The 15,525-nt window shown below is 34.0% G+C and overlaps 1 protein-coding gene across 1 annotated transcript in view; it reads right to left on the reverse strand.

The window, feature by feature from the left end:
- The window catches only part of LOC150110639 (transient receptor potential cation channel subfamily M member-like 2), a 658,320-nt gene that overhangs the window by 153,166 nt on the left and 489,629 nt on the right, over positions 1-15,525 (reverse strand). The window lies entirely within an intron of this gene.

Below are 15,525 nucleotides of genomic sequence, written 5' to 3' on the forward strand. Positions count from 1 at the left end.
GGCTGTAAAATTGAAGTTTACCATTAGCTGTGTTTAGAATTGTAATGTCTAAAGAATTAATTGAATGCCGGAAGAGTGACCAACTGTGCATATAAAACCTCAAGTTAAGGAATTATTGTGTGTTGCCTTATTTCATGAGTGATCAGTAGTACTTTATGCAACAACGTTTGTTTATGTATATTGTAACCGATGATTAATTCAGTTATTGCTTAGAAGATTTATTTTAATGAGTGCCGTATACTGCTCAAAGTGTTTACAGTTATAAAAAATGTTTGTGTGTAAGTTTATGAAGAAAGAAGATTATCGGTAAGATTATTCCAACCATTAATATTCCTTTGCAGAGAAGTGTGCGAGTTTCATCCTAGAGTTTCCTTATGTTAACAGTAACTATTGCAAAGATTAGTTGAAGTGTAAATTTAAAAGTGTTTGTTTGTGAAGAGGTGTTACTGCAATTTTATTGTATTTGGAACTTAAGGAACTGTGAGAAAACTGTAATAGAGATGGCAGAATTACCATTGTAGGACTGTATTGTCAGGAAGGCTGAAGTGTTTCTAATAACTTAATTAGATTTGAAGTTAAGTGTAAAATTTGTGATTTTAAAATTAAATGTTTGTTTTTGTTAATCAAAAGTTATATTTTGCCTGAATCTCTTTTACTGCACCATTCATAAAATATTCGAACCAAAGTGGGTAAATTAAGTAAGTTAAATATTCTCGGCCAGTATATATAATAACAACATATAAAGGAAGAGTAGTTGAGAGTTGGTTTATCTTCAATTCTTGAAATAATTCAGATATAAAGTGGCACAGTCTTTAAATACAAATTTTCTTTATATTTGAATTAGAAATCAACTTATAACCTATTAACTAGTTAAGAACATCGTAGTAACCTTATATCGGATCCAAAGTATAGATTGAAAAGAAGTAGGATCCAACAAAATGGCGCAACCGACAGGATTTGAATTCACTAAAAAAAAAGATTGTAATATTAAGTATTAAATTTTGTAATAGTAAGGGAAATTTAAAGATAAATTAAGTAAATCAAGTGAATTGGTTGTAAACTAAATTCAGGCAAACAGAGAAATTAATTTAGGATTCTGAATTTCTTTTTTGTTTGTAAGCTGATAAAAATTAAAATGGCAGTTTCATCTAGTTCAGAGATGGAAGACAGTGAATTTTTCAGAAGTGTGAATCCCCAACAGGCAGTTCCCCAATTTTCAGGAGAAGACTCTGATGATGTGTTATCATTTTTTACTTTTATTGAGAAACTCAGAGAAACAGCAGGTTGGACGGACTTTCAGTTGTTGGTATTACTTAGAAATAAGCTAATTGATAAAGCTAAAACATATTTTTTCTCATCTCCTATACTTAGAGAAACATTTGAGTACAAGAAATTTAAAGAAGCCTTACTATCTCAATTTTGTAAACGGAGGAGTGTTGGACCAAATTTGTGGAAGCTGCAGAGGATTACACAGAAGGACAAAGAAGGTGTTGTTGATTTCTACAATCGTTTACTAACTCTCTCTAATAGTATGAATGTATCCAATGAAGACAAACCGCATTTGGATTGGGCAGTTTATCAACAATTTAGATAAGGTGTTAGGCAAGAACTGAGGGAGACAGCCTACAAGAAGAAGATAACCTCACTAGATGAATGCCTTGTAGCTGTCAAGGAAAAGGAACAGATGATTGGAGACCTTTGTCCCTCATCCAATATAGGCCTTGTAAACATAGTAGAAAAAACTGATTGTTCCCTAGGTTTAAATAAATCATCAAAAGAGAATAGAAAGAAAGAACATGAAAAGAAAATTATTAAAGAGAATTCTATTAATTATAACTGCATGTCTGAGACAAATGAGCAAACCAACAAGAAGTTATTCAAGGAAGTACAAGACTTTGTTCACCAGGAGATAGAAAAGTTGCAACAGCCAATGAATAATAAGTTAGATGAAGTAATGAAAAAATTGACAGAAATAACTATAGGATTTCAAGAGAACTTCAATCCTACAGCAGATTATGTTAGCAAAGTAGTCAAACTGGAAGTTGAGAGGCAAAATAAACCAATTTTGACTAAATTGGATAGAGTGGTGGAAGCCCTGGAGAATGTTAGACAGCAAATTCCCATTGATTCTCAACCTCAGACAAGGAGAAAAATTCTCACAGATGGTGGAGATCCTCCTAAGTGTTTTAATTGCAACAGGATTGGTCACATTGCTAGGAATTGCTACTTTAATAAAAGAAACTACACTGACAGCAGATGGAACTCTAGTTTTGGACATATTCCTCACAGAGTGTATAATAAGTCTCAAAATTTTCCTAGATCAAGAGAATCAATGATGAGGATTACAGGATGTGTCAAAGGTCATAAATGTAACATTCTATTTGACACAGGTTGTAATGCCTCAACCATCAGTAAGCATTATTTCCTAAAAATAAGAGATAAATTATGGAAAAATGTTACCAATTTAAGGAGACCCGTAAGGATTACCACTCTCTCTAATTTGAACTCTACAGCATATGAGAAAGTTCGCACAAAAATTTATATACCAGACATCAACCTGTGTGTATATCAAGATTTACTTATAGTTCCTTTCTCTCCTAGCTTGAACACTCACATAATATTAGGAACAAATTTTATGGCGAAACATCACTTCTCTTGTGACTTTTCCAGAGGTGAAATATCCTTAAGAAACAGAAGGATACAAGTTAAAAGAAACAATAAGTCTGCATGCACAAGAACAAAGCAACTAACAAGAAGATTTTTTGTACCTAATGAGGAAGAACCACTTGATAACGTGCAATCATCTATAAATAATCTAACTGAGAAAGATACTGATTCAAGCTCTATTGTAATTGATCAGCCCATCAAAACTTCAAGTGTCTGATTCTGAGCAACAAATTGGTGATAAAAATCAAATACCAGATAGGATTAATTTTACTCAAGTATCTGCTTTGCATATCAGAACTAAATATATGAGAAAAGGAAAGAAATACAAGGGTTTGAGTGTTCACAGAAAGAAGACTAAAGGAATAGACTACAAAGATGGAAGACAACTTAGGTTGGATGTTAACGACAAGGAACTGAATTTCTACCCTGAAAGAAGATTCCCACACTATAGGCTTAGAAAACAATTGTTTCCTTATTTTAAGAGCAACAAAGATACAAGAGCAAGTACAGAAAGAAATAAATGTATAAAATATGAAAGCAATTTAGATTTAATTCAAACTAGGAATTGTTTAAGAGTTCAAAAAGGAAATGAGCAGTCTGATTCCTCTATCAAAAGATCTAGTGTGAAAAATTTTTCTTTAAAGAAAAATTTTTCAGAGGAAGAGTAAGCTTTTGTTGGATTCTGAATGAAGAGAAATTTAAATTATTAATACTCTCCTCAGAATCCAACATAATCCACCATGGCAAAGGCTACATTTGTAAATATTATTTAATGTAAATCACTTCTTACAATTTAATATTCATATAACTACCTTAATTTTGTCTAATATTTAATTATTTAATCAAAGATATATGTATTAATAATGAAAAGACTGTATTAAATATTATTAAGCTATTTTATTCATTACTATATTAATATTATAAGAACTTGTATTTGATAATTTAACTACGCATTAATTGAAATGTAAATATTCTTTATTTATTCCTATTTGTAGAAGTTTAGCGTTATACAATACCTCAATTTTATTATATTTTGTTTGATTGTCATGGAGACGTATGAAAGTGAGCAAGCACGTTTTGGAACACCACGTGAGGAGAAGGTTTAGTGAAAAGAGTTTTAGAAAAAAACACGAGAATAATTTAGACGGGAAGAATGGATATAAAAAAGGAAGAACGCTGAAAATATACAGAGATTAGAAAGAATTAAGAGAGAGAGAAAGGAAAGGATTGGCATTAGGTTGGAATCGGAGCATTCGGCATTCGAGAATCAGAGTGTAATAATAGCGAGTCGGCAAGTCACTCAAGCAGCTAATAAAGTCTACTAGTCGAGAAGCAGTTAGCTAATAAGTTGTAGAATAACAATTATAGCTACAGAAAACAGCTGAGAGACTATTAATTAGACTAGCGATACTTGAATTGAGACATAATTTCAGGGCTGACCTGTCAAGTACACACAGAATCTTGAAATAAAGCATCGAGTAACTAGGGAATAGTAGAGGCTGTAAAATTGAAGTTTACCATTAGCTGTGTTTAGAATTGTAGTGTCTAAAGAATTAATTGAATGCCGGAAGAGTGACCAACTGTGCATATAAAACCTCAAGTTAAGGAATTATTGTGTGTTGCCTTATTTCATGAGTGATCAGTAGTACTTTATGCAACAACGTTTGTTTATGTATATTGTAACCAATGATTAATTCAGTTATTGCTTAGAAGATTTATTTTAATGAGTGCCGTATACTGCTCAAAGTGTTTACAGTTATAAAAAATGTTTGTGTGTAAGTTTATGAAGAAAGAAGATTATCGGTAAGATTATTCCAACCATTAATATTCCTTTGCAGAGAAGTGTGCGAGTTTCATCCTAGAGTTTCCTTATGTTAACAGTAACTATTGCAAAGATTAGTTGAAGTGTAAATTTAAAAGTGTTTGTTTATGAAGAGGTGTTACTGCAATTTTATTGTATTTGGAACTTAAGGAACTGTGAGAAAACTGTAATAGAGATGGCAGAATTACCATTGTATGACTGTATTGTCAGGAAGGCTGAAGTGTTTCTAATAACTTAATTAGTGATTTGAAGTTAAGTGTAAAATTTGTGATTTTAAAATTAAATGTTTGTTTTTGTTAATCAAAAGTTATATTTTGCCTGAATCTCTTTTACTGCACCATTCATAAAATATTTGAACCAAAGTGGGTAAATTAAGTAAGTTAAATATTCTCAGCCAGTATATATAATAACAATATATAAAGGAAGAGTAGTTGAGAGTTGGTTTATCTTCAATTCTTGAACTAATTCAGATATAAAGTGACACAGTCTTTAAATATAAATTTTCTTTATATTTGAATTAGAAATCAACTTTTAACCTATCAACTAGTTAAGAACATCGTATTAACCTTATATCAGATCCAAAGTATAGATTGAAAAGAAGTAGGATCCAACACTAGCATATTGCTAAAACAAGAGCGCCCTTTCACAAATCTATGTTGACTCTCACAGATAACATTACCCTCATCTGCCCAATGCTGTATACGGTCCCTCACTACTTTCTCCAAGATCGTAACAACTATTGATGACACACAGACTGGCCTATAATTAGACACTTCCAGTCTGTTACTACCCTTATGCAATGGCACTATCTTACCTTCCTTCCATTCCCTGGGCACCTTTGCCGAAGCCAGACTTTCATGGAAAAGCTTTTAAAGGCACTGTCAGTTCCCCAGCACATTCTCTACTGGTGTAAATGATGCAGTGTAATATATAAAAGAGAGGCAAATATTAAGTGAATTGGAAGTGAAAGAATCAGAGGTGTATCATGTGTTGATTGGGTTAGATGCTAATAATGTTGTGGGAATGGATGACATATCACCACATATTCTTAAGTAATGTGCACAACAGTTAGCTATGGCCTTGATCTGGTTGTTTAATGAAAGTCTTGCAGTGGGTAAAGTTCTGAAGGAGTAGAAAGAAGGCAAAATAGACCACTCCACAGCATGGTTCTAGGACAGAAGTTTCCAATTATAGACAGTCTGTATAATTGCAGTTGTAGTTAAGGTGTTGGAGAGAATGGTTAGGAATAGAATGCAGGATTGATTTGAGGATTCATTAAGGATTTTAAGATTTGTTATGATAAATATGTTTTCCGTTGAGTGAAACTCCCACGATGAATTTACCAACTCCATAGAGGGTGCAACAATAATAATAATAAACCAAATCATATATCCTTTCTGACATATATAATGCTATCCATTATGGGAAGAACCACTACCTACTAAGACTGGTTTTGACCATTAATGAGTCAGTGGAAGTCACACCCAGCAGACATACCAAGATGTCAGAACTAAAAAAATACAACAAAGATGATAAATAAGAAAACATGAGAAGACAATATAAATGTTGAACTGTAAAAATTCAGGTGAAATATTTAATGAAAGACATAAAATGCAAACTCTTGGAAAAAAAACATTGGTTATAAAAAAAAGGAAATTTATTCTGAAAAGGAAATGGATTCTGTAAAAGCCAATTATGAAAATAGCGTTTGATAAAATTAATAGACAAAAAGTTATTTAAAATATTGAATGATCTAAATACACCAAACCAGCTTTTAAAGTCAAATCAAGAAATATACATAGGAAATAAAATAACAATCAAATCAGAACAAATATCAGAATGGAAAGACATATCAAGAGGAGTATGGCAAGGATGTACCATATCACCTCTACTTTTTAATATATATACATACATATGCCAGCCTGGTTGGATGAGTGGTTAGCGTATCAGCTCTCCAGCCAAAAGACTGTGGGTTCGAATCCTGCCGTGGGCATGGATGTTTGTGATTGTCTGTGAAAATACTAGTAGTTGTGGTTGGCGGTAGATGCCGTTGGTGTAAAGGATGAAGGTAATTGCAGTTGGTGGAGTAATGGAGACAGAGAGTTGTAGAGTAGGTGCCCTCCCTCGATGAGTCTTTGGACTCCCTGGAGGTGTTATGTAATAATAATAATAATAATAATAATAATAATAATAAATAAAATTACAACTATCTGGAAACAGCATATCCCAAGAAACCCAGGAGACCTGAGCACAGTAGCCCAGATGTGAATGTAGCAAGACCTTATAAAGAGGAATAACAAGTTGCTTATCTCTACTTGTTAGTGTGTTCTTCAATTCAATAACAAAGTAATCTTATGAGCAACCTTAACAGTATGCCCTCTAAAGTTCAACTTTCTGTCTCCAGCTACCTCTAAATCCCTAGCTTCATATATATATTTCCTGGAGTACAGTTGCATCAACTTACTGGAACCATTGCAGTAACCAATGCCCAAAACTCCTAATTTGCTGATGCATGTCTTCCAGATCATCTCTGTAACCTACTGGCCTACAGCAATAGCCAACTGTATATTTTGTTTTATTGGCCATGATCTTACACTAGACTGCTTCAAATGAACAGTCACTGTCTTACTTATCTTCAATTCTCTTTGGCTGCAATTCATCTGCTTTCATGAGTAGTACCCCTTCCCTCATCCTCTCTTCTCTGAAAATACTAAATCTTTGATATTCTATCCTTGTAATTACATCATCTGCTGTTAGCTAAGTCTCAGTAATGCCTATAACTTTTGGTGACATTGCATTAACTAAAGCCTTAAACTCCTCTCTCTCTGTTCTTGTTACTTCTGGCATTAATATACTGCAGGAAACTGCAGTATCTCTTTAAGCCCTCAACTGCCTTTACTTCCTGAAGTGACTACTGTATTCAATATTTTTGTTTTTGAGACCAGATTCCACACTTGTTGGTCATTCTCACACTCACTTGCCTCATGGGTGCCATCACACATACACTCATCTGCATCCAGCCGAATTGCTTTAGTTTTAATGAATGTGTACTTCAGCATGCTCAGCAAACAAAGCTTGCTGAGCATTCTGGACACCTAACACCAAAACCATTTAGGTACAATCTGTCAGCATTATAAAAATCCTTCTTTCCATTAAACTTAGGCCACAGATTAATAAATTCTACATAATTCCATCTGCACAACCTGTGTATTAATTCATTTGCTATCAATGGCCTCCACCCCAATTTGCCTTTTGTTACAGTGAGGCTGGAAACTTACATTCTTCACCTTTTTTCTTTTCTTTTTTGCTTCATCCAACAACTCCTTCACATCCTCCCTCATAGAATGGCTTTCACCTCTTAGATAATTAGTGCCAATCAAGACAAATTGTTCTTTCACCTTACTACTATCAACATGAAACCTCCAAAAGTCAAACACTCATCTTGGATGATCAATATTCTCTCTCATGCATACAAAGTTCAAAAGTGCAAAGAATTATGCCTTAAACTCTGTTTTCACACACATCACACTCTCAGGCAATATACTGTGCTTATTGATCACTCTCTACAAATAAAAGCTTCTCCTTACTCTCCTGATCACATCCCCAGATACAGCTTTCAGGAAATGGCCTGTTCTTCAATTCCTGTCTTCCTCCATTTGATAGAGAATCTTGTCCAATAATTCATACACATCATAATCATATCCCCTATTCTCTTATCCACCAGACTCTGCAACTAGCATTCCTTTCTAAACTATCCTCATACACAACATTCAAGAGACTTTACACCATCTCAGTTATTCTTCTTGGACCATGTCCAATATATCCAACATACACTGCATATAGCATATCTGCTATACAGCTTTGAAAGACACCACGGCTTTTATTGTTTTTATTTTATGTCAATCCCTCATGCAAAACATTGTAAATCTATAGTATATTTAGTACTGTGGGCAGGGTAATGGTTGTTTCCTCTTATTTAAAGGTTTTCTTTTTTTCCTGTATATATAGATTTTAGAGTGAGTTAATCTGATTCCCATGCACTTCAACTTCACTATCACCCTCAGTTGTTAACTGCAGACAGCTAATGCATGACTTTATATTTATTTGTTAACATGAATTTCATTATTTTTCTTTAATGGTTTTTCAGCACTTAGACAACTTTATTATCTATTCATATATATTTTAATGTTTATTAAACCCTAATACATCAGTATTTTGTGTTTTTTTTTTTTTTGTAGGAGCTTGAAACTAGTAGGTATGTTTCGAATTTTAACAACTAATTAAATTTCCTCGTTATTACTCTTGAGAGATAGTTACAGGGTTTACTCTGGGGAAGATCTTTCAAATAGAACAAGGAGAAGAAAAAAATAATATCTAGTCCCACTGCCATACTGACACCTAGAGCATTCAGTATTTGTAATACATCCTCTTAATGCAGTTCTAATCCTTCACTTCTCTTTATCCATCTAGGAATAAAGTCTGCTTTACCAGAAGAAAATATTCTAATAAAGTGACCACTAAATATCTCTACTACATCATCTGCATTGGTCACCCAGCTGCTGTCTCTATCCTACAAGATCTTTTGTAAACAATCCTTTTTCCTCCTAATGGCCACATAGTGAAAAACTCCTTTGGGTTCTCCTTAGATCAAGGCACTAATCTTCTTTGTATTTTAATTTTTCTCTCTTTTCTAGCTCGAGCCATATATTCCTCATACAATTGTTCTCCACCTCTTTCTCTCTCTCTTTATATTTCTGTTATCACATATTCTTCATCTGCAATTCCTGTTTGATATCCATTTTATTACAAATTTCTTTATCTTTTTTACTCAAGGTATGCAAATTTACCATTACTGCTGACAAATGATTAGCTCGTTTCCATGCACTGCTGACCTATCTTCATTAAAATTCTTCCATCCATTGTACTGTTTCAATAATTTCAATAATTAATAATTCAAATTATTAATTCAAAAATAATTACCTGCCTTATAATTTCATATAAATTCCTTCCTTCTTGATATTTCTTTATGCCTGTCCTCCAAGTCAGGACTGTGTGGTCACCCATGCTAGTTGACATGTATGACTCTGCATGACTAAATCTAAAACGCTTGATTCTCATGTTCTCTCCACAATATGCTGCCTATGATACTTGGTCATCAACAATATTGCAGAAATGCATTTGTTTTATTACTGATTGCTCTTTCCTCTGTCAAATTTATATAGTTAATCTCCCATAATAATAACTTTTTTTGAATTTGCCAAACTAATTGTCCCAAATGTTTTTATTACTTTTTACCCTTTGTTTTACCTGGCATGCATTCCACTAAATAATTACTAAAGAAAGAGCCAAAAGCTTCATTTCAGCAATGTAAAATTACATAGGCTGAGTGGATATTAAATCCAACATTATTTCAAAACTGAATGTTTGCAAAAACTATGAAAGTTATGTAACTTGACCTGAGAACTTATAATAATACAATCCTTGGCATCCCCAGGTTAGCTTGAACTGCTTAAAAGACATAGGCACTGCCCAAGCGTCCATATATATTCACCTTTTATTAGTCCATTTCATAAAGGCATGGTCTCTGAAGAGAACCAACCAGTTCAAAACAGCTGTCAGGCCAGTGAAACTTTTATCAAATGGACTAATAAAAGGCAAATAAATGGATGCTTGGACAACACCCACATCTTTTAAGTAGTCCAAAATAAGGCAACTCGGGGATGCTGAGGATTGTATTCTCATAAGCTCTCAGGCCAACTTACGAAACTTTCATAGTTTCTACAAACATTTGACTTTGAAATAATATTGGATTTAATATCCACTCTGCCTATATAATTCTACTAAATATCCTGTCCTGTTTATTTTTACCTCACACCATATACTTTCAAAGCCATCAGCACCATTATCCTCTTGATTATCTGAGAGGACATAAATCATCATCCATAAGTAATGCTACCTATCCTGTCCTGCCAAAATAACTTTTAATTTCTGTCAGCACATCTTTCTCTCAACAAGTTTTGCTAATACAGTAATCTTCAAACAGACTGAGTCAATCAATGCCACAAACTCATTCTATTTATTCCTAATACTCCAGGAATTTGTATATGAAAAAATCCACTGCACTGTCAGTTCCCATAAGTATTATTATTCTCCACTAATCGGCTCACTCTGAAGCCAGTTCAAAACATTTTCATACAGAAAGCAACACGAGATATATGACATTACATTGGTACATAGTACTTCCATAGGCCAGCTGTGAAATAGTACATGGTCCAGAACCTGTCAGTCATTATTATTATTATTATTGTGATACCTCCAAGGAGTCCAAAGACTCATCGAGGGAGGGCACCTACTCTACAACTCTGTCTCTAGCACTCAATCCACCAACTACAGAGAAATGCAACTACATCATCATAATCATCATCTACACCAATGCCATCTACTGCCCACCACCACTAGTATTTTCACAGACAATCACAAACATTCATGCCCATGACGGGATTCGAACCTGCAGCCCTTTAGCTGAAAAGCAGATACGCTAACCACTTGGCCAACCAGGCTGGTGAATTAGGAGGTTTCCTACCCCCCAGTCCCCACATACTATGCCAAGTCTTGTCTGGAGGGGGAGGCCAAATATGACAATGATAGTGTCACTGTGATTAAAACTTGTCAAAACAATTTCAACAGAAAGGAAAATCAAACAATATATAGAACCAAGCCAAAATCTCTATGGTATTGATAAAAAAAAATAAAATAAAATAAAATAAAAGTACTAAACTTCAAAACCCCCTTCAGTACATGTATTATGAGATATGCTGTTTGACTGTGCACATAAATAGAAAAGCATGTGTAGAGTTTATACAATTAATTTAGGTATAGCAATAGTGTTGACATTGGAAGAAGAGACATTTTATTGTTGAGCATTATTTTCATTCATACGGAGTTGGTGGAGCAAATGGTCCAAGCCTTCAACATGTTTGTGAACAGTTTATTCATCATTTCCATAAGCATGCCCCAAGCAATAGTGTCATTTCCTTCAAATTTTGATGAATTAAGGCAGGAGTCGGCAACCGGTGGCCTGCATGCGGCCCAAACTTACATTTTTGGCGGCCCATAAAAGGTTGACAATACTTACATGGCATGTGACCCATTGTTGAATTATTTAAATAATACATTTTATAATATGAATAATAAATTAAAAATAATTTTATACCTGTACTTCGTGATATCGCCGTGCAACTTGGCACGAATCAACCTTGTGAATCATTACGTGTGGGGATAACAAAAGTAACTTCATCTGACAACAACTGAGATTTTGGCACACTTTTGTAGTCACGTTCCCCGGTCCGTCTTTTAATATAATTCAATAACATCAACTATTATTTTCAGAGGATGTATATATATATATATATATTTGTTAAAAAAATTTCAAAAATGAGTTCAAGAAAAAGTAAAATTGCAGATGAAGGTTTAATGATGAATGGAACAACAAGTACTTCTTTATTGAAAATGGGGGTAAGCCCCTTTGTCTTTTTTGTCATAAAATGCTGCTGTTACAAAAGAATATAATATCAGACATCATTACGAGTATGTCGTACTTTATCTCATGCTTTAAATATTTCTGTGTTTTTTAAGATCGATATAATAAAAATTGATAACTTAAGCATTTTTTCATTCACTATTTTCTCTTAATTAAACGCTTGCAGCCCGATTATTAAAAATAAAAGATGAATGCAGCCCACGAGTCTGAAAAGGTTGCCGACCCCTAAACTAAGGGATAAATTACATGATATGTCCAGCAGATGTCCCAGCTCTTGTAATCAAAAATTACAGAGAATCTGTCTTGAAAGACAAGGTGCCCATTTCAAGTATGTAATCTACTGTCATTAATGTTTTATTCAACAAGATTCCACTGATAGTTGTGGAGGTACATATCCTTAAGTTTTAATAAGGAAATACCGTGAGCAGGCATATAAATACAAAATTAATAATGGAAAAATTCATGTAAAAAGATTATTTATTAGTATAATTTTCGCCTGTGCATCACAGGCATCTTCAGTACATTTTAAGGTCAAATTAAACAATAACTAACAATTCCAAAAAGTGCCACCTAAGTAGCTAGTGCAAGATAACTAAAAAGGTCAATAATTTCCTAACAAAAAAAAAATTATATATATACAATAAAGAGTTAGGAAAGATTAGCTGATTTATAAAGTACTATCTCCCATAAAGGGGATAGACATAAACCATCGGATCTGTTTAAGTTAGGAGAGTGAAGTAAAGTTTCACATGTTTCTTTATAAAGCCGTTCCATGAGGAACCGACTTCTGTGAAGGACTCTGAACTCTCTGTCTAGTGATGATGGCATGTTCTGCAAGTCCAGACTGTTCAGGTTCAGGGTACTGAATATAAGACTGGTGTTCTTCTAGCTGAATAGATGCAGATCTTCCTGTTTTTCCAAAATAAGATAATCCAAGAGCAAGGAATCTGGTAGACACCTGGATAATCCATGCTGAATCTCATCAACATCCCAGTCAAAAGGCAGGAACTATTAAAACACTGGTTTATTGGGCCCACTCCTTTTGTTCTTCAGATGATCTATTACAGAAAGAACTGCAATATATTACTTCTTCTTCTCTGTCTAATGGATATAAGAATTCCTTCATCAAAAGAGCTTTGAGAGTTTTAATATGTCTTCCTCTTCAAACTCAGAAGAAATAACACGCATTCCTATCCCTTATGTACAAGGCATTAGTGAACGTATAGCAAAAGTTTTAAAACCACTGAATATTTTTGTTGCCTTTCGACCGTTCAGAAAAATCTACACTTTTCTCACTTCTCCTAAGGACAAGCTTCCACATCTTAATTATCCAGGTGTCTACCAGATTCCTTGCTCTTGTGGATTATCTTATTTCAGACGAACAGGAAGATCTGCCTCTATTTGGCTAGAAGAACACCAGTCTTATATTCAATATCTTGAACTTGAACAGTCTGGACTTGTAGAACATGCCATCATCACTAGACATAGAGTTCATTGGAAAAAGACAAGAGTCCTCCACAAAAGTCGATTCCTGACGGAATGGCTTTATAAAGAAACATGTGAAACTTTACTTCACTCTCCTAACTTAAACAGATCCGATGGTTTACGCCTATCCCCTTTATGGGAGATAGATATTTTTATTTAGCTTATATAAAGCGAAGCTTTGAAAAAGCTTAGAAATCAGTAGGATTTGCTTTATAAATAATAGTACTTTATAAATCAGCTAATCTTTCCTAACTTTTTATTGTATATATATATATATATATATATAATTTTTTTTTGTTAGGAAATTATTGACCTTTTTAGTTATCATGCACTAGCTACTTAGGTGGCGCTTTTTGGAATTGTCAGTTATTGTTTAATTTGACCTTAAAATGTACTGAAGATGCCTGTGATGCACAGGTGAAAATTATACTATTAAATAATCTTTTTACATGAATTTTTCCATTATTAATTTTGTATTTATATGCCTGCTCACGGTATTCCCTTATTAAAACTTATTAAAAGGATATGTACCTCCACAACTATCAGTGGAATCTTGTTGAATAAGACATTAATGACAGTAGATTACATACTTGAAATGGGCACCTTGTCTTTCAAGACAGATTCTCTGTAATTTTTGATTACAAGAGCTGGGACATCTGCTGGACATATCATGTAATTTATCCCTTAGTTCAGGGGTCGGCAACCTTTTCATTAGTTATAGTACTAATGTATTGGGTGTCATCACGTTGTCTTTGTGGTATATCCGAAAAGAGAATCTTGTTGCAGTGTCTTTTTGGATAACCATTTAAGGATAGCTCTCTGGATATTGTAGTTAATTCTTTTTGTAAGTCATCTTGATCTGTTGTGTAATGTATAGCTCTTTTCTTAAGCATATAGATAATGCTAAGTTTCTGGGATATATGATGTGACGAGTTGAAATGGAGGTAACGTCCAGTATTCGTAAGTTTTCTATACACAGTAATTTTCTATACAATATTTGTGATAACCCTCTGTACTCTCAAATGACCTTGATCTGTTTTTATTCAGTTCTCCTTCCAGATATTATGTAGAAGTTACCTCTCTCTCAGAGAATGCTGTCTCCATCCAGCCACTCCCAATCTCATGTCCTCTGGTATTACAAAGGTGCTAAGTGGGATGACCTCCAGAACTTCTATACTTTTAATGGTCAGACTGCTGCATCTGCTCTAATGATAACATATCTTCTGAAACGAGTTGTAGAAATTCATTCCACCCATATTTCTCATCCATTTTCCAATTCTTGGTTTAATATAAGGTATACCGAAGTGGATGAAGATAAAAAAAAAACTTACTGAAGGTGGCCTGCATCAAGATCACCAGCTGCAAACCTGGCTTTTGTTGCAGCAGGGAATAAATGAAAAACAACCATTAACAAGTCAAAATCTGACTTACAGGAGGCAAGCAGAAAACTGGCCTCCTGTCCAAATGGAAACCACCATCAGAGGCAATTTCTACTGAGTTGTGCTTCCACTTCTCTTGTCGTAGCACTGCTGTTACAGCATCTAAAGATAAAGCTGACCTCCTACTATTGCTCTTCCCCTTACAAGTCCTGCATAGATGACCAAGGCAAATCACTTCCTACCATATCAGAATCAAAGCATCATATGTCTCCTGTGGTTGTTCAGCAAAAAGACATTAGAAGAATACTGAACAACTTAGACACTAAAAAAATCTTCTGGTCAGACAGCATCACACCAATTGTATACTCAAAAAATGTGCTCCAGAGCTAATCCCTGATTTGTATTGCCTTTATAATCTTTTATACTCAAGCTGGCAGTTGCTTCTCAATGTGTAGAAGTAAACACATATCCAACCTATTCAAAAAAAAAAAAAAAAAAAAAAAAAATTGTCATCAAACTCCTGCCTTAATGTTACCACCTCACTTCAGTCATCTCCAAAGAAATGAAGAAAGTCATTGATTGAACTTTTCCCCTACCTATAGGCCTACTAATTAATCAAACAACCAGTATGG

This window comes from Typopeltis vanoorti, chromosome 1 (assembly GCF_054136105.1).
Source record: "Typopeltis vanoorti isolate ZY-2024b chromosome 1, IOZ_Tvanoo_1.0, whole genome shotgun sequence".
Lineage (NCBI taxonomy): Eukaryota > Metazoa > Arthropoda > Arachnida > Uropygi > Thelyphonidae > Typopeltis > Typopeltis vanoorti.